Source organism: Opisthocomus hoazin, chromosome Z (genome assembly GCF_030867145.1).
Source record: "Opisthocomus hoazin isolate bOpiHoa1 chromosome Z, bOpiHoa1.hap1, whole genome shotgun sequence".
Lineage (NCBI taxonomy): Eukaryota > Metazoa > Chordata > Aves > Opisthocomiformes > Opisthocomidae > Opisthocomus > Opisthocomus hoazin.
The window spans coordinates 83,251,678-83,276,467 of NC_134454.1; the positions used below are offsets into that span (position 1 = coordinate 83,251,678).

The 24,790-nt window shown below is 37.5% G+C and overlaps 1 long non-coding RNA gene across 2 annotated transcripts; it reads left to right on the plus strand.

Annotated features, from left to right (window-relative positions):
- Positions 1-4,995: 4,995 nt before the first annotated feature.
- LOC142358837 (uncharacterized) lies at positions 4,996-23,152 on the plus strand. Of its 2 annotated transcripts, XR_012761900.1 has the most exons (4): positions 4,996-5,072; positions 8,990-9,163; positions 11,812-11,993; positions 22,515-23,152. It is a non-coding gene; the product is annotated as an uncharacterized LOC142358837 (long non-coding RNA). The 2 variants fall into 2 exon arrangements; XR_012761899.1 differs by lacking the exon at positions 22,515-23,152 and having other exon boundaries at positions 11,812-13,413.
- The last annotated feature ends 1,638 nt before the right edge of the window (positions 23,153-24,790 follow it).

Below are 24,790 nucleotides of genomic sequence, written 5' to 3' on the forward strand. Positions count from 1 at the left end.
CTGTCTAAACTATATTTCAAAGTAATGTTGTAGAGTCCCAGGGTTACTTGCCTTGGAGAACATTTTGATGCTGTATCCTTCTAGTTCCACAATGGGCTCTCTGATTTCACAGGACTTGTTTTTGCAGTTGCATACTCCTTAAGGCATCAAAAGTGTCTAAAGGTATTGTGATTTGGTTGTCCTTGAGATAATTTTTGACAATGGTAATCTCAATTTCAAATATTGATTTGGTCTTCACAATCAGGGAAGAATAATTCTGTGGCCCTGAAAACCTGACAGGATAAAACTCTAGGTTGGATTTAACCCTTGTGCCCAAAAAACTCTACTTGCCTTTAAAAAGTATGAGTCTTTAATACTGGAAACAGAAAACATAGACAGTGACAAAGACATTATTCTACTAGGAAAATAAATCTACAGTGTTTTTCTTCTACAACCTTTTATTTGCAGTTGTGACATGATTTATCCTCTCCAAATATATGACTAAATGAGAAGTAAATAATATGTTATGCATAAATTAGTTTGGATTCAAATAAGTATTGATAATATTTGAAGTTGTTTTTAACTAGAAGCCAATTCTTTGTGTGATTAACTCCAAATGTCCTTCTTTCTTTTTATTATTTTTCTTGGTAGTTCCAAACAGAGCTTTTAAGCCAGTAGAGGGAAAGTATATTATTTCCATCCCCCTTTTAAATATTCTATAAAGAACTATGTCGTTCATAATAGCTTTGTTTACAGTGTAGTACAGCATGTTCTAATTATCACCTCTGCCTCACTAACCATACGGTTTATATTCTCACAGTCATCAGTTATTTTTATGCCCCCTGCAGAAATGAAGAGAACATTAATAAGAATAATTTTTTCAGAATAGCATCATGGATGAAATGATGAGAAATAACGTACTAAAGCACAGAAATTCAGCTTTACTTTAGCGTGCCTCAGGACAAATTTTCCTTCCTTCCTTCCTTCCTTCCTTCCTTCCTTCCTTCCTTCCTTCCTTCCTTCCTTCCTTCCTTCCTTCCTTCCTTCCTTCCTTCCTTCCTTCCTTCCTTCCTTCCTTCCTTCCTTCCTTCCTTCCTTCCTTCCTTCCTTCCTTCCTTCCTTCCTTCCTCTTATTTTTTTATTAATTCTTTTGTTCTTTCTTGATGATTATTATTAGAAAAGGGAATTAAATCTATTAATATCCATGTACACATATATACATAGATGTAGTACACAGACACACATGCACACATATACATGGTACTTGCATTACACGTTTTCCACACAACAGGGAATGGTTTATTATATTTCCAAATAATAAAAACATATAACCAATAAGAATTAATTCAATTAGTTTTGTCACTTAGTCTTGTTGCTATACCTGGCTGATACCTCTAGATATGAAAGTTCACCAGATTCAGAATATACGTACCAAGTTATAACTAACTAACTAACTAAATAAATAAAGTAGAAATAAACTGGACAAAACTAATTTCAATTCTCTTTGATATTACTGATCTATAACACACCAGAAATGTGAAAGAAAAAAAGTTCTAAAAAAATAATATTAAAATAATTCCGAGTGATATACTAATTCATAGAAAGAGGAATGTTTTCTTGGTTTGCACATCAGGTCATTTTAAGCAATTGTCCTGATCTTCATAGAGGAAACCAATGAGTTTCACCAGCTACTTCTTATATAATACCATTTTGAGAAGAGAGCTTATGGGTCAGGATTAAAGGTGGGGCAGGGAGGGTTGGACTAGATGACCCACAGAGGTCCCTTCCAACCCCTACTATTCTGTGATTCTGTGATTCTGTGATTGTGTGACATTATAGTGGGGGTCTGCTACAGGACACCTGACCAGGAAGACCAAGTGGACAAGGCCCTCTATAGAAAGATAGGAGCCGCCTCATGTCCACAAGCCCTGCTCCTCCTAGGGAATTTCAACCACCCCAACATCTGTTAGAAGGACAACACAGCAGGGTATAAGCAATCCAGGAGGTTCCTGGAATGTGTGGATGATAACATCCTTCTCCAAGTGACTGAGGAAACAATGAGGAGACGTGCTATGCTGGACCTTGTACTCATCAGCAAGGAGGCGCTGGTGGGGAATGTGAAGTTCAAAGGCAGCCTTGGCTGCAGTGACTATGAAATGGTGGAGTTCAAGATCCTTAGGGCAGCGAGGAGGGCACACAAGAAGCTCCCTACCCTGGGTTTCAGGAGAGAAGACTTTGGCCTCTTCAGGGACCTGCTCCGTAGAGTACCATGGACAAAGCCCTGGAGAGAAGAAAGCTGGTTAATACTCCAGGATCACCTCCTCCAAGCTCGGGAGAGATGCATCCTAACAAAGAGGAAGTCGGGCAAAAAGAGCAGGAGGCCTGAATGGATGAACAAGAAGCTCCCAGACAATGTCAGGCACAAAAAGGAAGCCTACAGAAGGCAGAAGGAAGGACAGCTAGCCTGGCAGGAATACAGAGAAATTGATCGAGCAGTCAGGCATCAGGTTAGGAAAGTAAAAGCCCTGATAGAATTAAATATGACCAGGGACATCAAGGGCAACAAGAAAAGTTTCTATAGATATGTCAGTGACAAAAGGAAGACTAGGGAAAATGTGGTTCCTCTCCGGAAGGAAATGGGAGGCCTGGTTACCCAGGGTATGGAGAAGGTTGAGGTACACAATGAATTCAGTATACTGGTGGATGAAGTTGCTAAGCCACTATCTGTCAGATCTGAGAAGTCATGGCAATTCAGTGAAGTTCCCACTGACTGGAAAAGGGGAAACAACCCCCATTTTCAACACCCATTATTAAAAAGGGCAAAGTTTAAGACCCAGGTGAGATGGTTGCATATAAAGATTTGTAGCCAATGTCTCTATGTTGAAGTGGAGACCAATGACAAGTGGCATTCCTCAGGGTCAGTATTGGGACCGGCACTGTTTAACATCTTCTTTGGTGAAATGGACAGTGGGATTGAGTGCATTGTCAGCAAGTTTGTTGACAACACCAAACTGAATGGTGCAGTTACGAGGCCGTAAGGAAGGAATGCCATCCAGAGGGACCTTGACGGGCTTGAGAAGTGGACCCGTGTGAACCTCATGAAGTTCAACAAGACCAAGTACAAGATCCTGCACATGGATCGGGGAAATCCCACGTACAAATACAGGATGTGTGGAGAAAGGATTGAAAGCAGACCTGAGGAGAAGAGCTTGGGGGTACTTGTTGATGAGACACTCAACATGGTCCAAAAGTGTGCGTGCGCAGCCCAGAAGGCCAACTGCATACAGGGCTGCATCAAAGAAGCTTGGCCATCAGATCAAGGGAGAGATTTCTGCCTCTTTGCTCAGGTGAGACCATACTTGGAATCCTGTGTCCAGCCCCAATGCCCTGAGCACAGGAAAGACATGGACTTGTTGGAATGGGTCCAGAGGAGGGTCACAGAAAGCATCAGAGGAAAGGCTGTGAGAGTTGCGGGTGTTGAGCCTGGAGAAGACAAGGCTCTGGGAAGACCTCATTTCAACCTTCCAGTACCTGAAGGGGGCCTACAAGAAAGGTGGAGAGGGACTTCGTACAAAGGCCTGTAGGGACAGGACAAGGGGTGGTGGCTTTAAACTGAAATACGGTAGATTCAGGTTAGACACAAGAAAGAAATTCTTCACCAACCTTCACACGTTGCCCAGAGCAGTTGTGACTTCCCCCTGCCTGGAAGTCTTCAAGGCCAGGTTAGATTGGGCTTTGAGAAACCTGGTCTAGTGGAAGGTGTTCTGACCATGTTTGGGGTTTGGAACTAGATGACCTTTAAGGTCCCTTCCAATGCAAACCACTCTATGATTCAATGATTTGAAATAGATTTACTCTAAATTTTGATGTCTTTAATTTCTGGAGAAACAGGAGTCTGGATAAAATGATCCAATAGCTAATTATTCCCAGTGTTGAATGAATGAAAATATTATTTTGATTTAGTTTAAGCTTCTTTTATTTCAGCTTACGGTTTTAAGAATATTGATGAAATTTTCTATCTTTGTTACACAGATGTCTCCTCTTATAAGCTTTTCCAAGTGTATGTTTATGTGATATGATCACAAATCTCACTATGTTTCTTCTTTTAATTTTAGTAATGTAATTATTAAATCATTACTAGGAACTCATTCTTAGCCCTTTTCCATTGACAAGACTTTTTCTTTACCTGATCAACTTTACAGGACTAAGCACAGGAATGAAGTCAGTATTACTGTTTCACTGTGCCTTCTAAATATCCCCAGTTTTAGGAAATTTTCCCTTGAACTTCAGTACCTGTACAACCCTGTCATTTCTTTTAAAAAACCCTTCTGTTGCTTAATTTTGGTTGAAAGGGGAAAGTGGGGGCTAGCAGGAGTCCTTTATTATTTCCTCTCCAGGGAGAAAAGTTATTTATGCATGCACAGCCACCCATGTAGAAGACTACAAGTACTTTCCAGACTGACCTAGCTGTATGTATGTCAGTTTGTCTCCAAAGGTCCTGCAGCTGTACTGTGGTAGCATGGTACGCAGCCTAGCAAGCACTGTATTTAGGAACATGCCAAAAAAGTTCAAGGAACAGAAAGAATAGATACAGGTTTGTGAATTTTCTTTGTAGACTGTGATTTTTGGAGAGTTGCAGTCCCTTTCCCAAATGAGAATAAATATCAGGGAAACAGTGATTCTGTGGTTCCCAGCAGTGTTAAGCAGTTCTTCCACACATTGACTTCATTGTTGAGCCCCATATTTTGCAGGACAGATCAAATGCTATCATCTCACTTCTAAACAGAAATTAACTAAGAGATACACCATCTCTCCTTTGCTTTTTTCTTAAAACATTTTTGATGAAAAATCCTGCAGGATTTTTCCACATTGTAAAGGCTGAGACCAGCAAGTTAATAATTACCCTTTGTCCTGGGTTCTGCTGGAATATGGTTAATTTTCACTTGAAGCCGGGAGGGCTGACCCAAACTAGCCAAACAAACAGGATTGTCAACAACGTGTGATATCATGCTCAGTATTGAAGAGGGGTAGCTGGCCAGGGAAGGGTAATTTGCTGCTTGAGGAGTGAGATGAGCACTCTACATATTATGTTTGTGAGTATTATTGCTGTTATTATCTTCTCTCTTTGCAGTTCTGTGAAACTGTCTTTATCCCAATCCATGGGTTTTTATTTTTTCTTCTGATTCTCCTCCACATCCCACTGGTGGAGGAGGAGTAAGAGAGTGACTATGTGGTCCTTTGTTGACGACTGGGGCTAAACCATGACAGTCCTTTTTGGTGCTCAAGAACGGGTGGGATAATGGCAGGTCTGACCAGAGTGTGCTGAACAACTTTCTTATAATTTGTTACATGCAATTATTATATTAGTTAAATAGTCACCGGTCACAATGTTGTTTTGTTTGGTTATGTGGTTGTGTTTTGCAAATCCTTACTTGCCATATGTATTCCCTGTGTGATGTTTATTACTTCTGGGAAAACGACCAGAATTATCATTTGGCTGTTCCGTTCAACTGTTTTTATCCCAACACATGAGTTTTGCCTTTTTCTTCCAATTCTCTTCCACATCCCACCAGGAGAAACGAGTGAGAGAACCACATGGTTCTTGCTGTCATCTGGGGCTAAACCATGACACCCTCACCACATAAACAGTGTACACTCAAAGCCTGGGCACAAGAAATCATATTGTCCAACTGAGAGACGCAGTCTTACAGAACAGAGAGAATTGTCACAGCGGTTGCTTATAACAAACAAAGTCTACAGTCCTCTCGTCCCACTGATTTCCATGGATCAATAATGGGAGTAAATCGATGCACAAGGAGATAATGATAAAAAAAAAAAAAGACCACAAAATAGCCCTTCCTATTACCAGCTTCCTTTCATCAACTCTGAAAACTGACTGCCATCCACAATATAGGGAATTGGGCCTGAAAATAGAAGTATCACTACAAGTTGCTCATTTTCTCCAAACACAAAAGAAAAACAGCATTCTCTCATTAAATTTTACAAATAAATTCAAACCATTGGCTTGAGCAAAAATGATGACATAACTAACCAAAAGATCTCCAAAGCCAGTACTGAAATCATACTGACAAGTGAATTTTTGTAAATAAATGCAGCTATATTTACAGGGAAAAAGAAGGCAAAGAATTTATTTAGTGTATAAAAATCTGCAGAACATCCTTCCGATCACTCTGTCTGTATGCAAACCCAGTCGTATATAAAGTTTTATTTGCTTCTGTAGAAAAGAATTTAGTTGCTGAGGACTTTTTTCTTCCTAACTAGCTGTCAGCTGTTACTGTCAGCAGTGATTAAACATAAGCAGGAGTTGTGATTCATCAACGGCAGATAGAATCATCACGAATGTAAAGTGTTCTTTGTTCCAAGGTCAGATTTTGTATGAAGCTAGGACAACTTTGTGCACCAATCCCTGTGTCTGGTTTCTTTATGGTAATTCATTTACTGTCATATCGTTACAGAACAAGGATAAAATTTATACGCAATTGGAGAAATACGTTCAGAAAGCATGGGGAGGATGAAACGTGTGTGTATGTATGGGTGTGTGTGTTTTGTGAACAAATGATATCCTGGATCTATGGCTATACACATATATACTAGTGTGCATATTAATACTTGATTTCTATAAAGAACCTGACGTATTCAGAGATCTCAGAACAGCTTAAAAGATTTACAGCATCCCTTCCCTGGACATTGCTTTGGCATGTTTCTTAACCAGAAAACTCCTCAAGAAGTGTCATTTACCAAATCTTTGTACACTACCTAAAACAACAGGACTCTTCTCAAGATCAGCAACTCTGGGCATTTTTAATACCTACTTAATAATAATAATTACAGATGGCTACAATGAAGTATAAAGAGATTAAGTGATTTGTTGGACTATGCACAGCAAGAAAACAACTAAACAGGGAATATGCCCTGGGATTCTGCATTTCTAATCCTATGTCTCAGCTAGCAAATTTGTAATTCCAGAGAAACTGACAAGAGTAATTGGTCTTTATGTCTCAAGATCTCATCTATCTACCACAATCTCTAGCAAACAAAGACTAACAGAAACAGTAAAATTTATTTTTCCCTGTTATTCATGCTTTAAGATTATTCTCTGCATATTCCTAAGCATTCCTTGTTTTACTTGGATATGTAGAAATGTTATGAGCTATATAGAGAGATAAAAAGTACCTCATTAATGCAGCTGGGAAGTGGGTTAGACAGTCCAAGACGTTCAAGACTTTTTAAAGCTAAACTGAAATCTTCAGCAAATGAGTCAGAGGAATTCAAATTTGGTTTATTTTTTCAGTACTAAATTCATGACCTGCTGATTTCCGAAATGAGGCAGATTTACGGTTCTTTGCTGTATACGCTTTCTAATTGTTTCTATCAAAGGAAATTTTTGAAAACAAACCATAGAATCATAGAATGGTTTAGGTTGGAAAGGATCTTAAAGACCATCTAGTTCCAACACCCCAATTACAGGTGGGGACACCTTCCACCAGACCACATTGCTCAAAGTCCCACCCAACCCACGTTTGAACACATCCCAGGAGGGGGCATCCACAAGTGCTGTGGGCAACCTGTGCCTGTGCCTCACCACTCACATAGTAAATAATTTCTTTCTTATATTTAATCTTAATCTACCCTCTTTTAGTTTGAAGCCATTACTCCTTGTCCTATCCCTACAGGCCCTTGTACAAAGTCCCTCTCCAGCTTCCTTTCCAGTCACTACGGGTACTGGAAGGTTGCAATGAAATCTGCCCAAAGCCTTCTCTCCTCCAGGCTGAACAACCCCAACTCTCTCAACCTTTCCTTACAGGAGAGGTGTTGCATCCCTCTGATCCTTTCTGTGGCCCTCCTCTGGCCTCGCTCCAACAGGTCCAGGTCTTTCCTGGGCTGGGGGCTCCAGGGCTGGATATAGGACTCCAGGTGGACTCTCAGCAGAGAAGAGTAGAGCGGCTGACTCCCCTCCCCCAACTTGTTGGCCATGATTCCTCCCTTTTTTTTTGAATTTCTTTTTCCTTCGTCTGAATTGCTACATTTTCATGATTTATGGGCTTCTAGGGATAGAACAAAATGTTATGTTTATGAAATCTTTACTCCTTCAAAACATAGCTTAGAAATTTCCTTAGTAATTCTTGCAGAAACTATTCCTGACTCTCCAGTAAACCATCACTGCCAAGGCCATCAACTAGAATCCAACCATAACTAAATAGCACTATTTATTACTTTTTAATTTCTCTCCTAGGAAATAGAAAATAAATAGAGGGACCCTTCAACCTACAAACATATAATAACATGAGGAATAATCATTGACTTTGACTATTCATGCATTTTAACAACAGGCAGTGAAAAAGCAGAGAGAATGAGACATAGGCAGCCATTGTATTCTCTTCCAAAGAGTTAAAATTTGATCATCTGATGCATACACCAGGTAATTAGATAAAAAAGTTTACGACAGTGTGGATCATTTTATGCATAATTCATGTCAAGAAAAAAGGTTTATATCTTCACAGAATATTATCTTCTTCAAATAATTTGACAATCTCTAATCAAGAGTCAGGAGGGGAGATATAGATGACCCTCATGAGTTCAGTTTTGTAAAAAATACATAGAAGTTAGAAAAATGCTTGCAGAGGAGGATAAAGGGCACAAAATACCTGAAATAGGATGATGGTACGTTAGAATAATCCAGCATATTACACTCTGGGATCTCAAAGCACTTTCCAGGCTTCAGTTCAGAAGAATCCTTGAAAAAGTTAAGTACCATTGTAAGTATTTTGGATATAATCAAATTGATAAGAAAAGTGTCATGACCTATTTTAATTTATGTAGCAACTCTCAGGAAAGCCAAACACAGAATTCAGAACTTCAAGTCTTTAGTACCTTATACAGTTATTCTAGATGAAGTCAAGGGTCAAAAAATCATTCCATCCCTAACAAATTTGTGACCAATACAGAGTATTGCTCAATTTCATTTTGTTTTGTTTCAACTCTTTCAAAGATCCGCAAGGAAACTGTCCTTGGCAGGAACCGTCTGAGAAGCTGTGATGGGACCTCTTCTGCTGAGTTTTGTCTGGTTTAGATATGGACGTTTCCCTCTCTTTACCCCAGGAAAGGATATTGGTTGTCTACAAGGCATTCCTGGAAATGATACCAAACGTTCTCCTAGACCCAGGTGACCAGTATTATGTCTGTTACACCACGATTCTCTGTCTATGAAGCACAAGGATTTCCAGAGTTCCAATTACACAGTCACTATTTTTCTCTTGTGACAGACCTTTCCTTTCACATTCCTAAACATCCTTTCCGCTGCATTCTTGCTCTCATACTTAGTGAGTTTCTAATTCCTGTCACTAAAATATTAATTCTCTGTTCTATTTCTTGTATATTTCTACTTTCCAGATTTCAGTCCCTTTAGACAACTTTGCTTGGACTACTTTTTGTTAAGCGTCAGTTATCTTAGGGCATTTCCACTTGAACAGGTCCAAGAAAAGTTGAGTAACCTTTGTAATAACTCTGCTCTCTGTTCCAAAGACAAAGCACATGCAGGCAGCTCACTCCAATCACTGAAGTCAATCTACAAAGCAAACATGACTAATAGGTAGTACAAATCACCCATAATATTTCATTAAAATCATTTGGAAATCAACAGTTCTGTATACGCTGTTGTTCAGCTATCCTGAGCTTGCCTTGGGCTTATGATCCCGGCTGCCTGTAGAACACACTTTATTTTTCAGAGTTATCATTGCTCTTCTTCCGCAAGTCATTTGACTCTGATGGAGACTGAAAGACATATATCAGATCTTCGGCAGTATCCCATTGAGAGTTCTCATGGCACTTCAGTCACTTAGGCTTAATCTATGCTCTCAACTGTTAAAGATAATGACTTCAGGAATAATCTTTCATAGGTTTTATATTAAATGAGACTAAAGTACAAGCAGGGTATTAAAGTACCTTGTTATTTGAAGAGTGCTTATAGTAACCTTAAATATGGAGATGATGAAATTTCATGACCTTTATATTTATTTTTTCTTTTTTTCCCCCTCTTGTATGTGAAAGTCTGGCATGTATGCATGCTTGATCCAGACAGGTACACAGACGTCCATAACCAGGATGTATGTGCGTATATACGTAAGCTGTGCACTGGATAGTATGAGTAGCTTTTTCCTTTGAACACTTCATAGAGAATACTGCAGACTACATATTTAACTGGGTCTATTTTCTTCGCTTCATTTGACATCTGATCTCTATTATAGAGATCTGAGCTTCAAGCAGGTACTACATTTTTGGCAAGGAAAAACAAACAGAGGCCTAGATAGTGTCTTCATGGGCTCCTGTGATCACAGGATTGGGCCTTTCATCTCTCATTTAGGTAAGGGATTCTTGTTTCCTCTTCTCTGAACAGAGTGACCTGCACCGTTAGACAATCACTGTATTGCATGCCACCGCTGGCTGCATTTCAATCATGCTGGGGCAATCTATTTACCCACACAATGTAGTGTGTATAAATACATTTGCATAAACACACACACATGTGCACACACTGAGACATACCATAGAGGTGATAATGATATCCCTGTGAAGAATTTCACAGTCAGGTAGAATTGAAATTGTTAATTTTAATGTTCAGAGTAAGCTTCAAGAAGGTTGAAGTCTCATTCACGTCCTTTTCACAGAACAACACACTAGTTTGATCTTGTTTTACTCACTTGCTATTAAATGACCTGCATAGCCATCTGATATAATTTCACGGGCAAAGGAAAGATGTATTTTGTGATACGTTGCAAAATATTTGTGTTTGTTTCATTTTAAGTAGAAGTTTCTATGAAGCTGCCTGACTATTTCACATATAAGAAAGACTCCTGGCAAGTATGAAGGTGATTGAGTCAGAAAAAGGCAACTTACTCTGTGATTTTTCACAAGGAGTTCAATAACAAAATGAATATTCAAAGTATAATGGAATATTCTGTGCAGTGCCAGCACTGTCAACCTTTTCTGCTCTGCTGCTCAAATTTTCCCACATCAGATTTACAATTTCCTCCCTCTGTGCAAGGGGAACATCTTAATGAATACCTACAAAGCCATGTCACCACTTCTTTCAAATTCTTCCTTCACTCTAAACAGCAATGGCTTGTTAGAAATACATCTAAAGCACTCATGCAGCCAGTTGCATGTGTTTGTAGATACAGTAGTCACTTTTTTATGTAAATAACTCATGTCACATAGAATTATCTCACCTGCTACTTCTCCACCTCTTCCCTTTTCCGTCCTCACTTCTTGTGTCTCATTTTGCACTTAAATGATACTCCCCTTTGGGGAAACACCATCCGGTAAGATTTAGGTCTGCAGAATGTACAGTGCTAAAAGACCCAGACTTCAAAGCATTTTGTACAACTAAATAATAATATCAGTAACAGCAAACTCTTAAGTACTCTGGCTCCTTAAGGCTGATACTCTCACCCATTCAGGCTTCAGAAAATTACTAATATGGGCTGACATAACAAATTAACAACAAGCGAAGTTTACAGAAGGGCAATCCACCCAAAGCCTGCCATAGTTATTAGTATGCATTTTGCAACCTTGTTTCCAGTTTGTTCAAAGTTGATGCTTGGAGGTTACACTTTCATTAAAAATTGACAACTTTTTAAATTCTAATCAAAACCAATTGTCCTTTCTACCTCTATTTATCTTGGGGTGGGGGGAGGACAATTAAAAAGAAGGAGGAGGGAAGGGAGGAGAAAAGAGAAACAAAACATAAAAGTAAGCTGACTTTGAACTGCAACAAACAGTCTCTCACATCTCTCCCTCCCTCCTTCTGTGCAGGACAGATAAGAGCTATGCAGATTGAGTGTCAGGACCTCAGCGGCAAGGGGGAAAGCTCACTTTCTGGAGTTCAGGATGCTCTTTGCAAGAAGAGAAGGTAAAAGGCTGCGAGTCTGGGAGGCAGAGGGAACAGAAGAGGAGACAATAGATCAGGCTTTTCACTGGCAATAATGCTGCAAGAGGTATGTCATTTCGCAGAGAAAAAGAAGGCAAAGAGAAGGAAAATAACAGAGCAGCAAGCTGAACAAATAAATATAAAAAGAATGAACATTTTAAAAATGTAAAATATTGATTGGAACTAATCTTTGGGCGCAGACAATATCTAAGTGGAAGCTTAAGGTAGTAGCTAACTGGGAAATACTATCATGTTTGTGTAATAAACTGGAAAGAGAGAGGAAGATACTCCCTAGGAAAAAAAAAAAAAAAGAAGAAATGTGTTTCTGAGCAAAATCCTTATGCTTTTCAGATTATTTTCATTTATAAAATACCTATAACATTTTCCTCCCACAAAGTAAACATAAATTTATGAAACAAACAGAATATAAATTTTAAAATGTGCAGTCAATCTTTTGAAACTTGACCATCTTGAAAATATTCATTTTCTCAAAAAGGTCTTCAAATAAGAAATCATAAAGAATTAATAAATAAAAAGAGATACATTTTATTTTTTTTCCAAGCAGTCATACTCTGGCTTCCCTGGAGCTGTTGTGTAACAGTGAATTACATTGGAAATGGCAGTGATGTGACTGTTCCAGTTAATGTAGCAACCATTGTACAATTAAGCTGTTATCTCACATGTACCCTCAGAGATAAGTGCGAGTTGTTGCCAGATAACAAAAATAAAAATACAGTGGGATGTATATCTATTCCTTTCACTATACCTATTCCTCTGCATTTACTTGATTTTCTACCAAAGTATGAACCCTACTTTCAGATCTGACTGTCAATAGCTAGATGTTCCATTTTTAAATTGGCTCCCAATTCCCTTTGTTCAGCATCTAAAAGTAAGTGTTTATAAACATAAGCCTAGGCAACAAGTCAGAACAAAAGAGATTCAACTTCTGTTTTGTTGTAAATAGTATTGTTCACTTAACTTCAAAGAAACTGTGCCACTTTGAACAACATCAGAATCCAAGCCTACAGTTTTACTGTATTCCTTACTGAAGAAATCAATATATGGGTATAAAATTTTTAAATAATGATAATCCAAAACAAATTTAAGCAATCTAAACAGATTTCATATTTTCATACTTGTTTCCTACTTTCAGAACATCAGTCTTTTCACTTACTTCTTTGTTTTTAAGGCTCCTATGGCATTGAAAAAAAAAATAAATTAAGCAAACAAACAAGTAGAACACCTAACTTCCCAATTAACCAGCCAAACAAAATATCAGTGTAACACATTGGAGTCTTAGCCATATATCTGTGCAATCAGCCTTTTATAAATCACACTCCTACTCCTCCATTGGATAAAATATTCTTTACATCTTGTGCTGAAATACTGCAAGTTGTTCCTGGAGGCTGCTAAATGTTATGTTTCATTCTCCAGAAGTGACAGCTTTTCAACAGACTGTTTATAAAGTGTTTCAAGATTTCTGTAAGATGCTGTATGAAATAAAAGATATTATTATTCTGAAACCTTAGTCAGCCATGGAATTAGGATCCCAGAGCAGGGACTGAAATAAATATGCCCTTTAGATGGGAAGAGACAAAAGAGAAAAAAAAAGACTAATAATATTTCAAGGATTTTTTTATTTTAAATTAAAATGCATGGTTTAGACCATATTTCAATTATCAGTTCGACATTACTTTTTAAGCAAATGACTAGAGTTAACGAAAGAGCTACTACATATTGAATACATTGACTTTCTGCTTGGTGTAAACTCTAAATAGCCGATTAGAAAGCTGTGAATCAGAAGGACTCAGTGTACCTAATAAACCCAGCGATAAATTACAAGCTGAAAGCCGTACAAATCTTTGAAGGAGAAATGTATTCTAAGTACTCTAAGTACATGACTATGAAACTTAAATGCATAAATGTTAATGACAAACCTGCCATATCTACCAATTTCAGAAATAGTGCACATTTTGATATGCATATCAAGCTAATGCAGAAAACTATTGTGCTTAGAGGTATAAAGATACCTCAGATTTATTTAAAGAAAAAATATTACTGTGAAATGAATACTTAATTGAAGAACTTCTAATAGGAGGTTCACAGTGTGTTACCTTGTTCGTCCTTCCCCATCTTCATCACATTGGCTCATCTGGTGCCAAGCTCATGCAAACCAGAAACTTCTGATTTTGCACACTGCAAAACTGGGTTAAATTCATCTGGAGTAATTGTGAAGCCAGTGATAAGTTATCAGAGCTGAGAACGAATGTATGATTCAAAGTTTCTATAAACAGGTGATCTAGATGAACTACAGAAAAAAAAGAGAATAGCTGTTCTCTCTGTAAAGATGGGCTGCTATCTTGATGATAAAAATACACTGGTGATATGAAGTGTTATACATTTAGATACCTGGCTGTTTGTCATATCCTTGTTCTTGTTTTAACTATCTGTTTGTCCATCTACTTTAATAAGTTCTCTATCTGTACCTCTCGGCCCTTCTGATAGCTCTATCTATCTGCTACATGTAGTTGTATTACATCTATCTGATCCTTACAAAGGTGCTATCCATCTGTCATATACATATGGGACTTCTATAGTGTCAATCAAACTCAACTTCAGCTTTCTGTTTAATGTCTAAATGGATGTCTTGATGTGTATGTTGGATGACTGTTGATAATTTTATATTTCCCCGGGACAGGATCCATTTTTCACTTAATATATCCAGGTTACTTATCATTTATTCTGGCCCAGAATCCTCACATGGAGCTCTTCTTTTACAACAATAACTATAATGTATTAGTAGGAGGCTAGACATTAGGGACAAAGACTTCATCTGTCAAGACCGGTGGGTTGTTCTATGATTCTCACTACTCTTCTTCTGCAGAATAAATAATAGCAAGTAAGAACTAGGGAAACATACAATTTTAATGTAACACTAATTTCCAACTTTAGTAACTTCAGATTGTATAAGGAATGACTTTGTGAAAAAGTGATGTTATTTTTAAGTTATCCAAATACACTTACAAAGTGCAGGATTGCTATCACCTAACTTTAGAACTCAGATAGTTTACTCTTTGAAGTGTCTGTAAGCTGTCTTTGTTGAAAAGAGAAGAAGAAACTTTCAAATGGTGATTCATGTAAGTTATTCTAGGCATCCAAGCTGTGATGGGATGAACCCCCTTCTTGAAGTATTTTTCTTTTTTCACTGCCTATAAAGAGAAGCCAGAGAACTAGCTTAGGGTGCACAATCACCTTCTAGACATGTAACATAAGTTAGAATAAGTCCGTATTTATTGTGACAAAGCTAAATAAAAATGCAGGTAGCTAATGTTTCGTGTAAGTGGTTGGTTCCAGCTGTGAAAGTGCAAAAGCTCAAACTATAGATGGAATACCTAATAGAACAGAATTGCAACCTTTTTCCCCTTCTTTTCTGGACACTGTGAAATGAATCCTGAACATCCTGGAAAATACTAGGAGTAGTCTACAGTTAGCGATTTCGGGAAGATTATACTTGATTGTTTCTTTTCAGGTGTCCAAGCTAATGTAAAAATACCATTATTTATCAGGGATGGTAAGGTACTTATATATATATGAACTTCTGTTGCATTTTCTATCTATAGAAAGCACAGCTACCTAACTCTGTCTGACTAAGCTACCATTCTTTGAACCAAAGCCGTAAAATAACGTGCCAGAGTTGGCAAGAATTCATAGGCATCGATGCTTTGTGCATCTTGGACTGAGACTGAAAGAGAAAATCATAACAAGGATCACAAAAGTATGCTAGAAATGCCTGGCTAAAATGCCAAAGACCTCTACCAGCCGTTGCCAGGAGCAATTAAACTCAAGGAAATAGAAGACATTCATAATAAAGACACGAAATAAAATCGGGAAGTGGTGAGCCATACAATTTCTTGTGGCTCAGGAAAATGTTCCAGCTGCCAATATTTATATTATTTTCCCAGTCTTGAACCTTTGTGGAAGAAGCAGTTTGAATCTATATTACATGCAATGCATCCGAATGTTTGGATCCTGGAACAGAAATTACATAACCAAGAGTTTTGCTTCTTCCCTATTTTTTTTTTATGTCTGGCTTAGGAAAACCAGTAAGAACAGGGTAGCTTTCAACAGCCAGTTTAACTTGTACTCAGGATGTAACAGATTTGTGCTGTTCTAGTACAGGTCGTGACAAAAGTGGATTCTGGTCTACTGCAGGGACAATAAAAATATTAAAAAATATCATAAATTTCAAAAGCTGAAACTCTCCTATATCTCCTGCTTAAGTAAACTAGGAGAAAAGAAACAAGAGCTTAGAACTGTCCCGTAAAGTCTCTCCTCCCTCTTTTACAGTGAAATAAGTACCTACAAAGACACAATCTGAAACAGTACGTTTATCGAACAAAGCTACAGCCCAGCAGCAATAACCACAGCTTCAAAGATGCTGTGGAAAGGCAAGGCAAGGCAAGGCAAGGCAAGGCAAGGCAAGGAAGGGAAAGGAAAGGAAAGGAAAGGAAAGGAAAGGAAAGGAAAGGAAAGGAAAGGAAAGGAAAGGAAAGGAAAGGAAAGGAAAGGAAAGGAAAGGAAAGGAAAGGAAATGGAAAGGAAAGGAAAGGAAAGGAAAGGAAAGGAGGAAAGGAAAGGAAAGGAAAGGAAAGGAAAGGAAAGGAAAGGAAAGGAAAGGAAAGGAAAGGAAAGGAAAGGCAAGGAAAGGCAAGGAAAGGCAAGGAAAGGCAAGGAAAGGCAAGGAAAGGCAAGGAAAGGCAAGGAAAGGCAAGGAAAGGAAAGGAAAGGAAAGGGAAAGGAAAGGAAAGGAAAGGAAAGGAAAGGAAAGGAAAGGAAAGGAAAGGAAAGGAAAGGAAAGGAAAGGAAAGGAAGGAAAGGAAAGGAAAGGAAAGGAAAGGAAAGGAAAGGAAAGGAAAGGAAAGGAAAGGAAAGGAAAGGAAAGGAAAGGAAAGGAAAGGAAAGGAAAGGAAAGGAAAGTGTTTAAGAACTGAATTTCTGCTTAAAGTCACAAGAGGCATTGATTTTCCACATTTTAGTAATTTATGACCATGATATAACCACAAACATCCGCTAATGGTTTAATCACAAAAGAGATAATTTTTACCATATATTCAATTCCAGTGACTGGTAGTTTATCACAGTTTTTGCAAGACTGTAGCTAGAAAATAATAACAATTTCAATTTAATCAGAAAAAAAGAAGTGAATCTTGCAAACTACTGATCAATTTTTGCAAAATATATTCATTCAGTCTGCATTTTTAGAAAACATTCTGTAGCAATAGAATATCTGTGGTTTTTTGTTTTAAAAGTACCGTGCTTAATAAAAATTCTATACAAAAATATATAATATTATTTTCAAATTTCTGTTATTACAATATAAATACAATTTATTTTATAAGGACTACAATCAGGTCAAGCTCTTACTAGTAGGTTACATTATTAACAATTTGGCATGTTTTCTTTAACACTTCTTAGGAGAATGAAATACAATTATATTGCAGAGCAGCTTCTGCTAAGGCCAAAGAAAATAAATGAAATTTACCTAGTCACATTCTGCTTCCTCTGATGTCCTTAATCACTGAATGGCACTTATTTCCTATCCAGAAGAACAGGCTTATTATCCTGTCTTACGTTCTATTGCATTTCAACTCTATCCTTCTGTCATCAAAATCACATTAGAATGTACAGAAACTTTTCAGAATCTAATTCTGCATTAAAAGTAGTATGGTGCAATAGAAGTGTATGTACAAGGAAAACAATTGAGGTGAGTGACCAAACAGCCACACCACATGCTTTGCGGGTAGCTGTATCAGAGAAGAACCAATTATATCCTGTGGATTGAACTACTTTTATTTAAGGCCTATATGTATTGATTGTGCATAGACTGTTTCAATTTTTTTTCCCTAAAGGAATCTCATCCATGTGCTCTGAGACTGCTTGGTGACAGTAAAATAAGCACTGTACACACAGATGATAAAAAAAATTAATTTCGAAAGCTGGTGCGGTGTGGCCTGGCTTTGATCCTGACATAGGAATAGTTAGGCTGTGCCTGTATCAACATTTTATTTGACATTGGAAGTGCACTTTCGAAATTAATTTTTTTATCATTTTTATTATTTTATTTTTTTATTATTTTTTAATCACTTCCAATGTCAAGTAAAATGCTGATACAGGCACAGCCTAACTATTCCTATGTCAGGATCAAAGCCAGGCCACTCTGCACCAGAATGCATGTGGAATGTCATTTCCAGCCTGCTCAAAAAGCTGAACAGCAGTATGGACAGCAGAGGCATAGTAAATAATACTTCTCTTTTCATTCTAAATCATTCCTGGTCATAATATTTTGGAAACTTGGCTACTGGTTCTATATCCAGTTAATACATAAAACTGAAACAGCAAGAAACTACATCAGGTCACCTACTAGGTGTTCTAACCCAGGGCAGAATCCATCACACCCATAATTCCTGAAAAGTGTTTTTCTAACTCTTTCTTACTTGTTTTGGTTTTTATGAGTTCTGAAGGACATCTTACCAAATGCAGTGCTAATATAATTTTCTTTGCTAAAGCTGCCTCTATGCATTGAGAAGTGCACAGTATTTATCAGTTCACTTTCATATAATGTGATCCTGTACACCCTTCACACCAGATATGGTTACATTCACAGTGGTAGGTAGCTTCTAACACGATTTTTGACTTATCCAGATGGAAGATGACATATAAATGTAATCTTCATTTATTTTGTTCTGACACAACAGGATTTAAAAGAAGGACAAGAGTAGAGTTATATAAAGGATACCCTGAGATGCAACATAATGCAGTAAAGAATGAAAACTTTCTATGGAACTGTTAAATCATTATACCGAATTTTATAGAAAATTGTATCATTGCAATATATATTGGTTTTGAAAATCCTGTAGCAAATTTATCATGCTCTTCTAGATGTCATAAGTTTTTTTTTTAAACTGTGTAACAAGATCAAGATGGAATACCCTTGGGGGGGAGAAAAAAATTTGTGGACGAACATCAACTCTTGCCATGATATTGGTAATATTATTTATCTTCATAATAGAAAAAATTGTAAGTCTTTGAAAAATCATGAACTATTCTGTAAAATTATGCTGGAGAATTGTCACTGGTCAAGGTAGTTTTTCTATGGTAAAGACGTGTAAGTGATTCTGTTCTGCTGGTTTCTCAGACTACCCTCTTGCCTGATAACCTACCAGTGAGTTTCAGCAAAGACTGATAAAAAGTTTAATGTTGCAAAAAAGTACTAAAGCCTCGTTGATTTCATGTAAATACATAGGTGCGTGAAATGACAGATTCAAAATGCTGCTCCTTCTGAGAAATATTTACTTTTACTACAATCTCATTTTTAAAAACCAGACAGTCTGTGCCGTGGACAGTCATGGGGAACTATTTCTTTTCTTCATTTATTTGTGGTTTCTGAACTTGTGGAATGTATTTGCGTTACTATCCCAACCTTTGATCTGGAAAACCTTGGTTTTTTTAAGGCTGAGCTTCTCATGAATTCTCATTATTCCATCAGCTTTTAAACAAACATAAAAAAAAAAAATAACAACTACAGATAAATCAAAAATGTTCATAACTTTATATGCATTTGATGTAAAATTATACAATGCATTCATAGATTCACAAATTATAAGAGTTATTTCTATTAGGTTTATCTATTTTTAAAGTGTGATAGTTTATAGAACTTTAACCTACTAATTAATACTTCAGGGTCAGCAATTCTCACTGAAAAAGAACACATTTACAAAAAAAGATTCTCAATATTTAATTTCTTTTTTATAAAAAAAGATTGAGAATTTGCCTTATTTGCCTTATTTGATAAAAATAACTAAGGATTAATTATGCAGACATCTTTTCCATTTAATTTATCCCTACATAAACGTCCAACCAGCAAATTTTTTACATGTAGGAGGCTGACACATGACAAATGAGCTTTCAGCTGGTTGAAAAAATTCACCACTTGCATAAGAAAATGAACTCAATCTCAGAGAACTAAGCTATGCGTGAGCTGCCAAGAACTAGAAGCATCAGAAATCAGAGGACCTGTTCTACAAAGACACCTCGTTCAACATCCAGATATACGCAGAAATGTGTTGGCTTTTCATTTTAGTGTGTCTACAAATCAATCTAACTGACCAAACATACTCTTCTGACAAAAAAAAAGATATACATATTAACTATAGATTCCTTGGAAGCTCATGATTTGGATTCAACTCTTGGTGTTAGGTATGGAATATGTAATACATCACATGTGATGATCCTTCTGTATGCTAAATTATAGATTAACCCATGAAAATTTGTTCAACTGTTTAGTAAATCTGTACACATGTCAAGATTTAAAACAATTTATTAACACAGCTGCTGTTGCAGATTTCTGTAGCCTTATGCTAAACTCTCATTCTTGAAATGTTGGTGGTCCTCAGGAATCAAAAATACATAAATCTTTGAGAGCTATTCAGTTACAGAGATCAGATGCTATCAGATTCCCTTTTGTGCTTCTGACTACTGTGGGATCTCAGGGTCACAAGTTTTTTTTGACAGGGGAAAGCAGTTACGTGTAGTCAGGCTGACTGTCTCCCAGCACTCCCCTCCCACACTGAAAGTACCCACTCATAGATTTGAAATGACAGGACATTTGTCATCTGGGGAAGATTAGGTAGAGCTGTGGAATATTTGTGATTCTTTCACACAGAAAGTTTTAAACTGGATGGTTTTCAGGAAGGAATGGATTTTATGACCTTCTTACTGTCTGGAGAATGCCAGAATCTTTTCAAAGTAGTAACAACCTGTGTAAAAGAGTAGATGAACTAAAATGAGCTTTTATTGTGACCAACACAGCCACACCACCCTCAACTTTCTTCAACAGCACATAAGCTTTCCAACTGCTTTGCTGCTAAAAAATGTCATCATGCAATGCTTTGCAAGTTTATCTGTTGTATTGAACTTTCAGGAACCCAATTAAGTACATGTATGAGTATGTGGTGTAGCAGAGTAAGCAAGGAAATAGGATTAAGATTTCCAGATTAGAGAAGTTTGGTTTGTATACCACCACAGAATCACAGAATCACAGAATCACAGAATCACAGAATGGCAGGGGTTGGAAGGGACCTCTGTGGGTCATCTAGTCTAACCCCCCTGCTGAAGCAGGGTCCCCTACAGTAGGTTGTAGAGGACCTTGTCCAGGCGGGTCTTGAATATCTCCAGAGAAGGAGACTCCACAACTTCCCTGGGCAGCCTGTTCCAGTACTCCGTCACCCTCAGAGTAAAGAAATTCTTCCTCATATTCAGACGGAACTTCCTGTGCTTCAGTTTTCATTCATTTTTAGTTTTCATTCTAAAAAAAAAAACAAACCCATCTTGTTAACTTCATTTCACTTTTAATACATTTTACTTTTTATTGACAGAGAATTTGCTGAGACTACATTTCAAAGACAAGGAATTTCCTTTTTTGGGTTATTGCTAAGCTTTGTTTAAAAAGGAGCTCATGGCCTGATTGCATCACTTCTGCAGAGCCTGGCACAGGTTGAATTTTCTGTGATGTTGGGCTCTCCAGACTTATGGTGGAGTTTATAAGAAGTGAACACAGGCAGCATTAATGAAAATTGGATTCTTCAAATATCTCCAGTGGGGTTTTGGAAAAATATTCAGAATTCATGTCCACTTCTCAGAGACACTTTCAGGACCTGAGCTTCCTGATACAGGAAAGATTTTAGTCCATCAGGCAGTATTTTTATCCAAATGACAGTTTAAATGAGAAGGAAATTTAAATATGTTTTTAGATGAGGGTCAGGCTCAGAAGTGCTCTCTGTTCCTGATCACACTGTCTGGTGCAGAAACATTGGGAAATACTAAAGGAATGTCAGAATGGCTTGGTTTGTGAAAATGGCACAGTATGTCCAAGAAGAAAATAGCCTAGATCTTGGAAATGGAAAAAGTGTGCTTGCCTAGTGCAGGAAACTACTGACACATCTTTGCATAATCAGGCCACAGAAGCTGTAGGTCCAGCAACGTGGCTGCAGAAACATATTGGTATGTCGTTGTCACTGCTAGCCCCAGGTTAAATATCAAGCTTGACAGTTGTACTTAATTTCAGTTTGAGGATATAAATCAGCCCTTGGAGAAGACTGTGAACATCAGTGAACTTTGTTCAGAAAGTTGTCTGCACATGTGTCAAAAGAGTAACTATTGACTTGATTGTAGTTTTATTATGCTAGTCCTTCCCCTGGAATCTCAAAGTAATGCTCCAGGTCCCTTGCTCTAGTCAGAAGCTTATGAAATTTAGTGAATGTTTCTGAAATAGCTTCTCTGGGTATTGAATGTCACTACTTCACTACGGAGGTTCCTGATTTATACATCGATGGAATTTATTATTGCTGTTGTGGTTATAGTGACCTTGTACGAATTTTTGATCCATCATATTGAAAACTAGATTGCAAAATGCAACAACAAGTACCCCCTACTGCATAAAAATTCAAACGTGTTCTTGAAAAGTAAAATGTACATAGAATGATCATAGGGAATTGACCAGCCCTTTTTGTTTGTATTTGTCATCTAACAGGTTCAGCCCCTGAAGAGAATTACCTCTGGACTCTAAAACTGGAGTTAAGTTGCATTTGACTTAAAAGCTGAAAAAGCTGCATACCTATATTCTTTGCTTATTTGGGATAGTTACAATTCTTGCTTGAACAGTGTATTCAGTCTTCATGGCCAGAATTCTAAACAATGTAGAAAAACAAGAGAAGTTTCACAGAAAAGCCTTACAGATGACTAATGGATTGAACATGCCTTATCTTGAGACATTCAAGGTACTTGATCTATTCAGCTTATAAATAGGGGTGACATGACCACAGTTTATAAATATACTTCTTACGAATGTGAGAAACAGAATTTAAATAAAAGAGTTTAGCAGACAAAATAAAAGAAAGATTGAGTGTCTGTAAATAGAAGCTAGAGAAATTTGAACTATAAATAAAACAAAGGTTTAACAGGAATGTAATGAACAATGTGTAGGAATGACATGTCAAGGGTTATGTTGGTTTTTTCATCACTAGAAATGTTTAAATCAAAGAGTTACCTCAACAGTGGTAGAAGTTGTCAAGAGATGCTGTAGAATCTCGATCTTCAGAGATATTAAAAGTGTGACTGGATATGACCCTGAACAACCTTATCTAACGCTGAAGTTGTCTGTAACTTGAAGGTTGGCCTTGGTTTGAGTCAGAGGTGTCTTCCATCAGACGAGATGTCTGATATTTGAAACTTCATGCAAGCTTCAGCTTGATCTCTCTCTTCATATGTCAAAGGACTTGTAGGTCAACACAGGAATTCTGACCTTCAAAACAAATCCTGTCTTTTATGATAATTCTACCTGGGTGGCATTCTCCTTTTCTCTCCACTGCATTGCTTTCATACCTAAGCAGTTCTGACTATTTTGTACTGTGATTTGCTTTGCACACAGGACAAAATTGAAACAAAAGGAGCACTAATACATACCAGAAGAACTACTCAGCTTATCAAATAGGATCTACATCAGGTCAAAGCAAAGACCTTTCTGAAACCCCTCCACTATTTGTTCCTGAATGCTAGCAAACAGCATTACAAGACATCTGGGCTTAGGTTGTTTCCTTGACTAATGTGGCTGAGCAGGACATTAAAGAGCTTTTTGTTCCTCTTCATCTTCCTACGTCATTTGAGGACACCTATCTCAATTTCTTACCTTTCCAAATAGCCTGTGCTTCTTTCTGGGCTGAAAATTTCCCCTTTCCATCTATCAGAACTGACTGTTTAAACAGTAAACTGAGGATGTATCTCGTGTTGAGAGCACAGTGTACCTGCTGGGAAGTGGTGGCATTTGCACCTGAAATATTTGGTTGTGTGGTTGGGGTGCCTTGTTCTGGAATTTCATCCTTCCAGGTAAGTTCTCAGAAACTGAGGATAAAGAATTACCCTAGAATTAGTATTTGCTGACTGAAGCTTGTAAATCAGCTTTTTCTAAAGCTCAGGTACTGAAATTACAGGATCTGAGCAGTTCCAGTAGACAGAGCAGCAAGGTACATCACTTTTCTCCCATCCTGTGACTGAGCACACAACCTTTCCTTTGTGTCTTAAATCAGACTGGGAGCATGCAGGCCTGCTTGACCGTATATTTTTGAGCAGCAGAAGCAGAATTGAAGGAAAGAACTTGAAATGGTCCACTGGTTTTTGTCTGACGGCTCAGATTCACTGTAGAGGCCTATTGTCTAAACAGTACTATGGAGAAGTTTTGGTAAACTTTGTTCTTTATAGACATATCCCAACATAACAGAACTGTAAGGAAGCCTAACATTAGGGAAGTAACTACTGACAGCTCTTTTGCCAATTATCTGTTTTGTGTTGTCCCAGTACATTTCAGAAGTCTTTGGTGGGATCACTTAACCATCTCAGTGCTTCATGGTTCAAACATATTGAATATTTCTACATTTGCTCTATTCAGACAAAGAAATATGTTAGGAACAAGATGTTGCAAAAAAAAAAAAAAAAAAAAAAAAGACCCCTGCACATTTTCAGAGTTATTTTAAAACTCCATTCTATTTTGTTTTGTTTCTGAAGATAACCATCTAGTTCAAGTAAAGGTGTTGGACTTGTAACAGCAATTAATTCAAAGAAAACCTGTGGTAATGTTTTGCTTGAGGTCAGACTTAAGGAACAGAATGGTCCCTTCTAGCCATTAGATCTATGAATCTGTGAACGAATTAGATGAGAAGCCTGATCTACATTCAAAAGCTGTCTTGAACTTCCCATCAACAATGTGTTTTGTAGACACAAGTCTACAAAAGCAGAGTTAAAAAAAGAGAATTA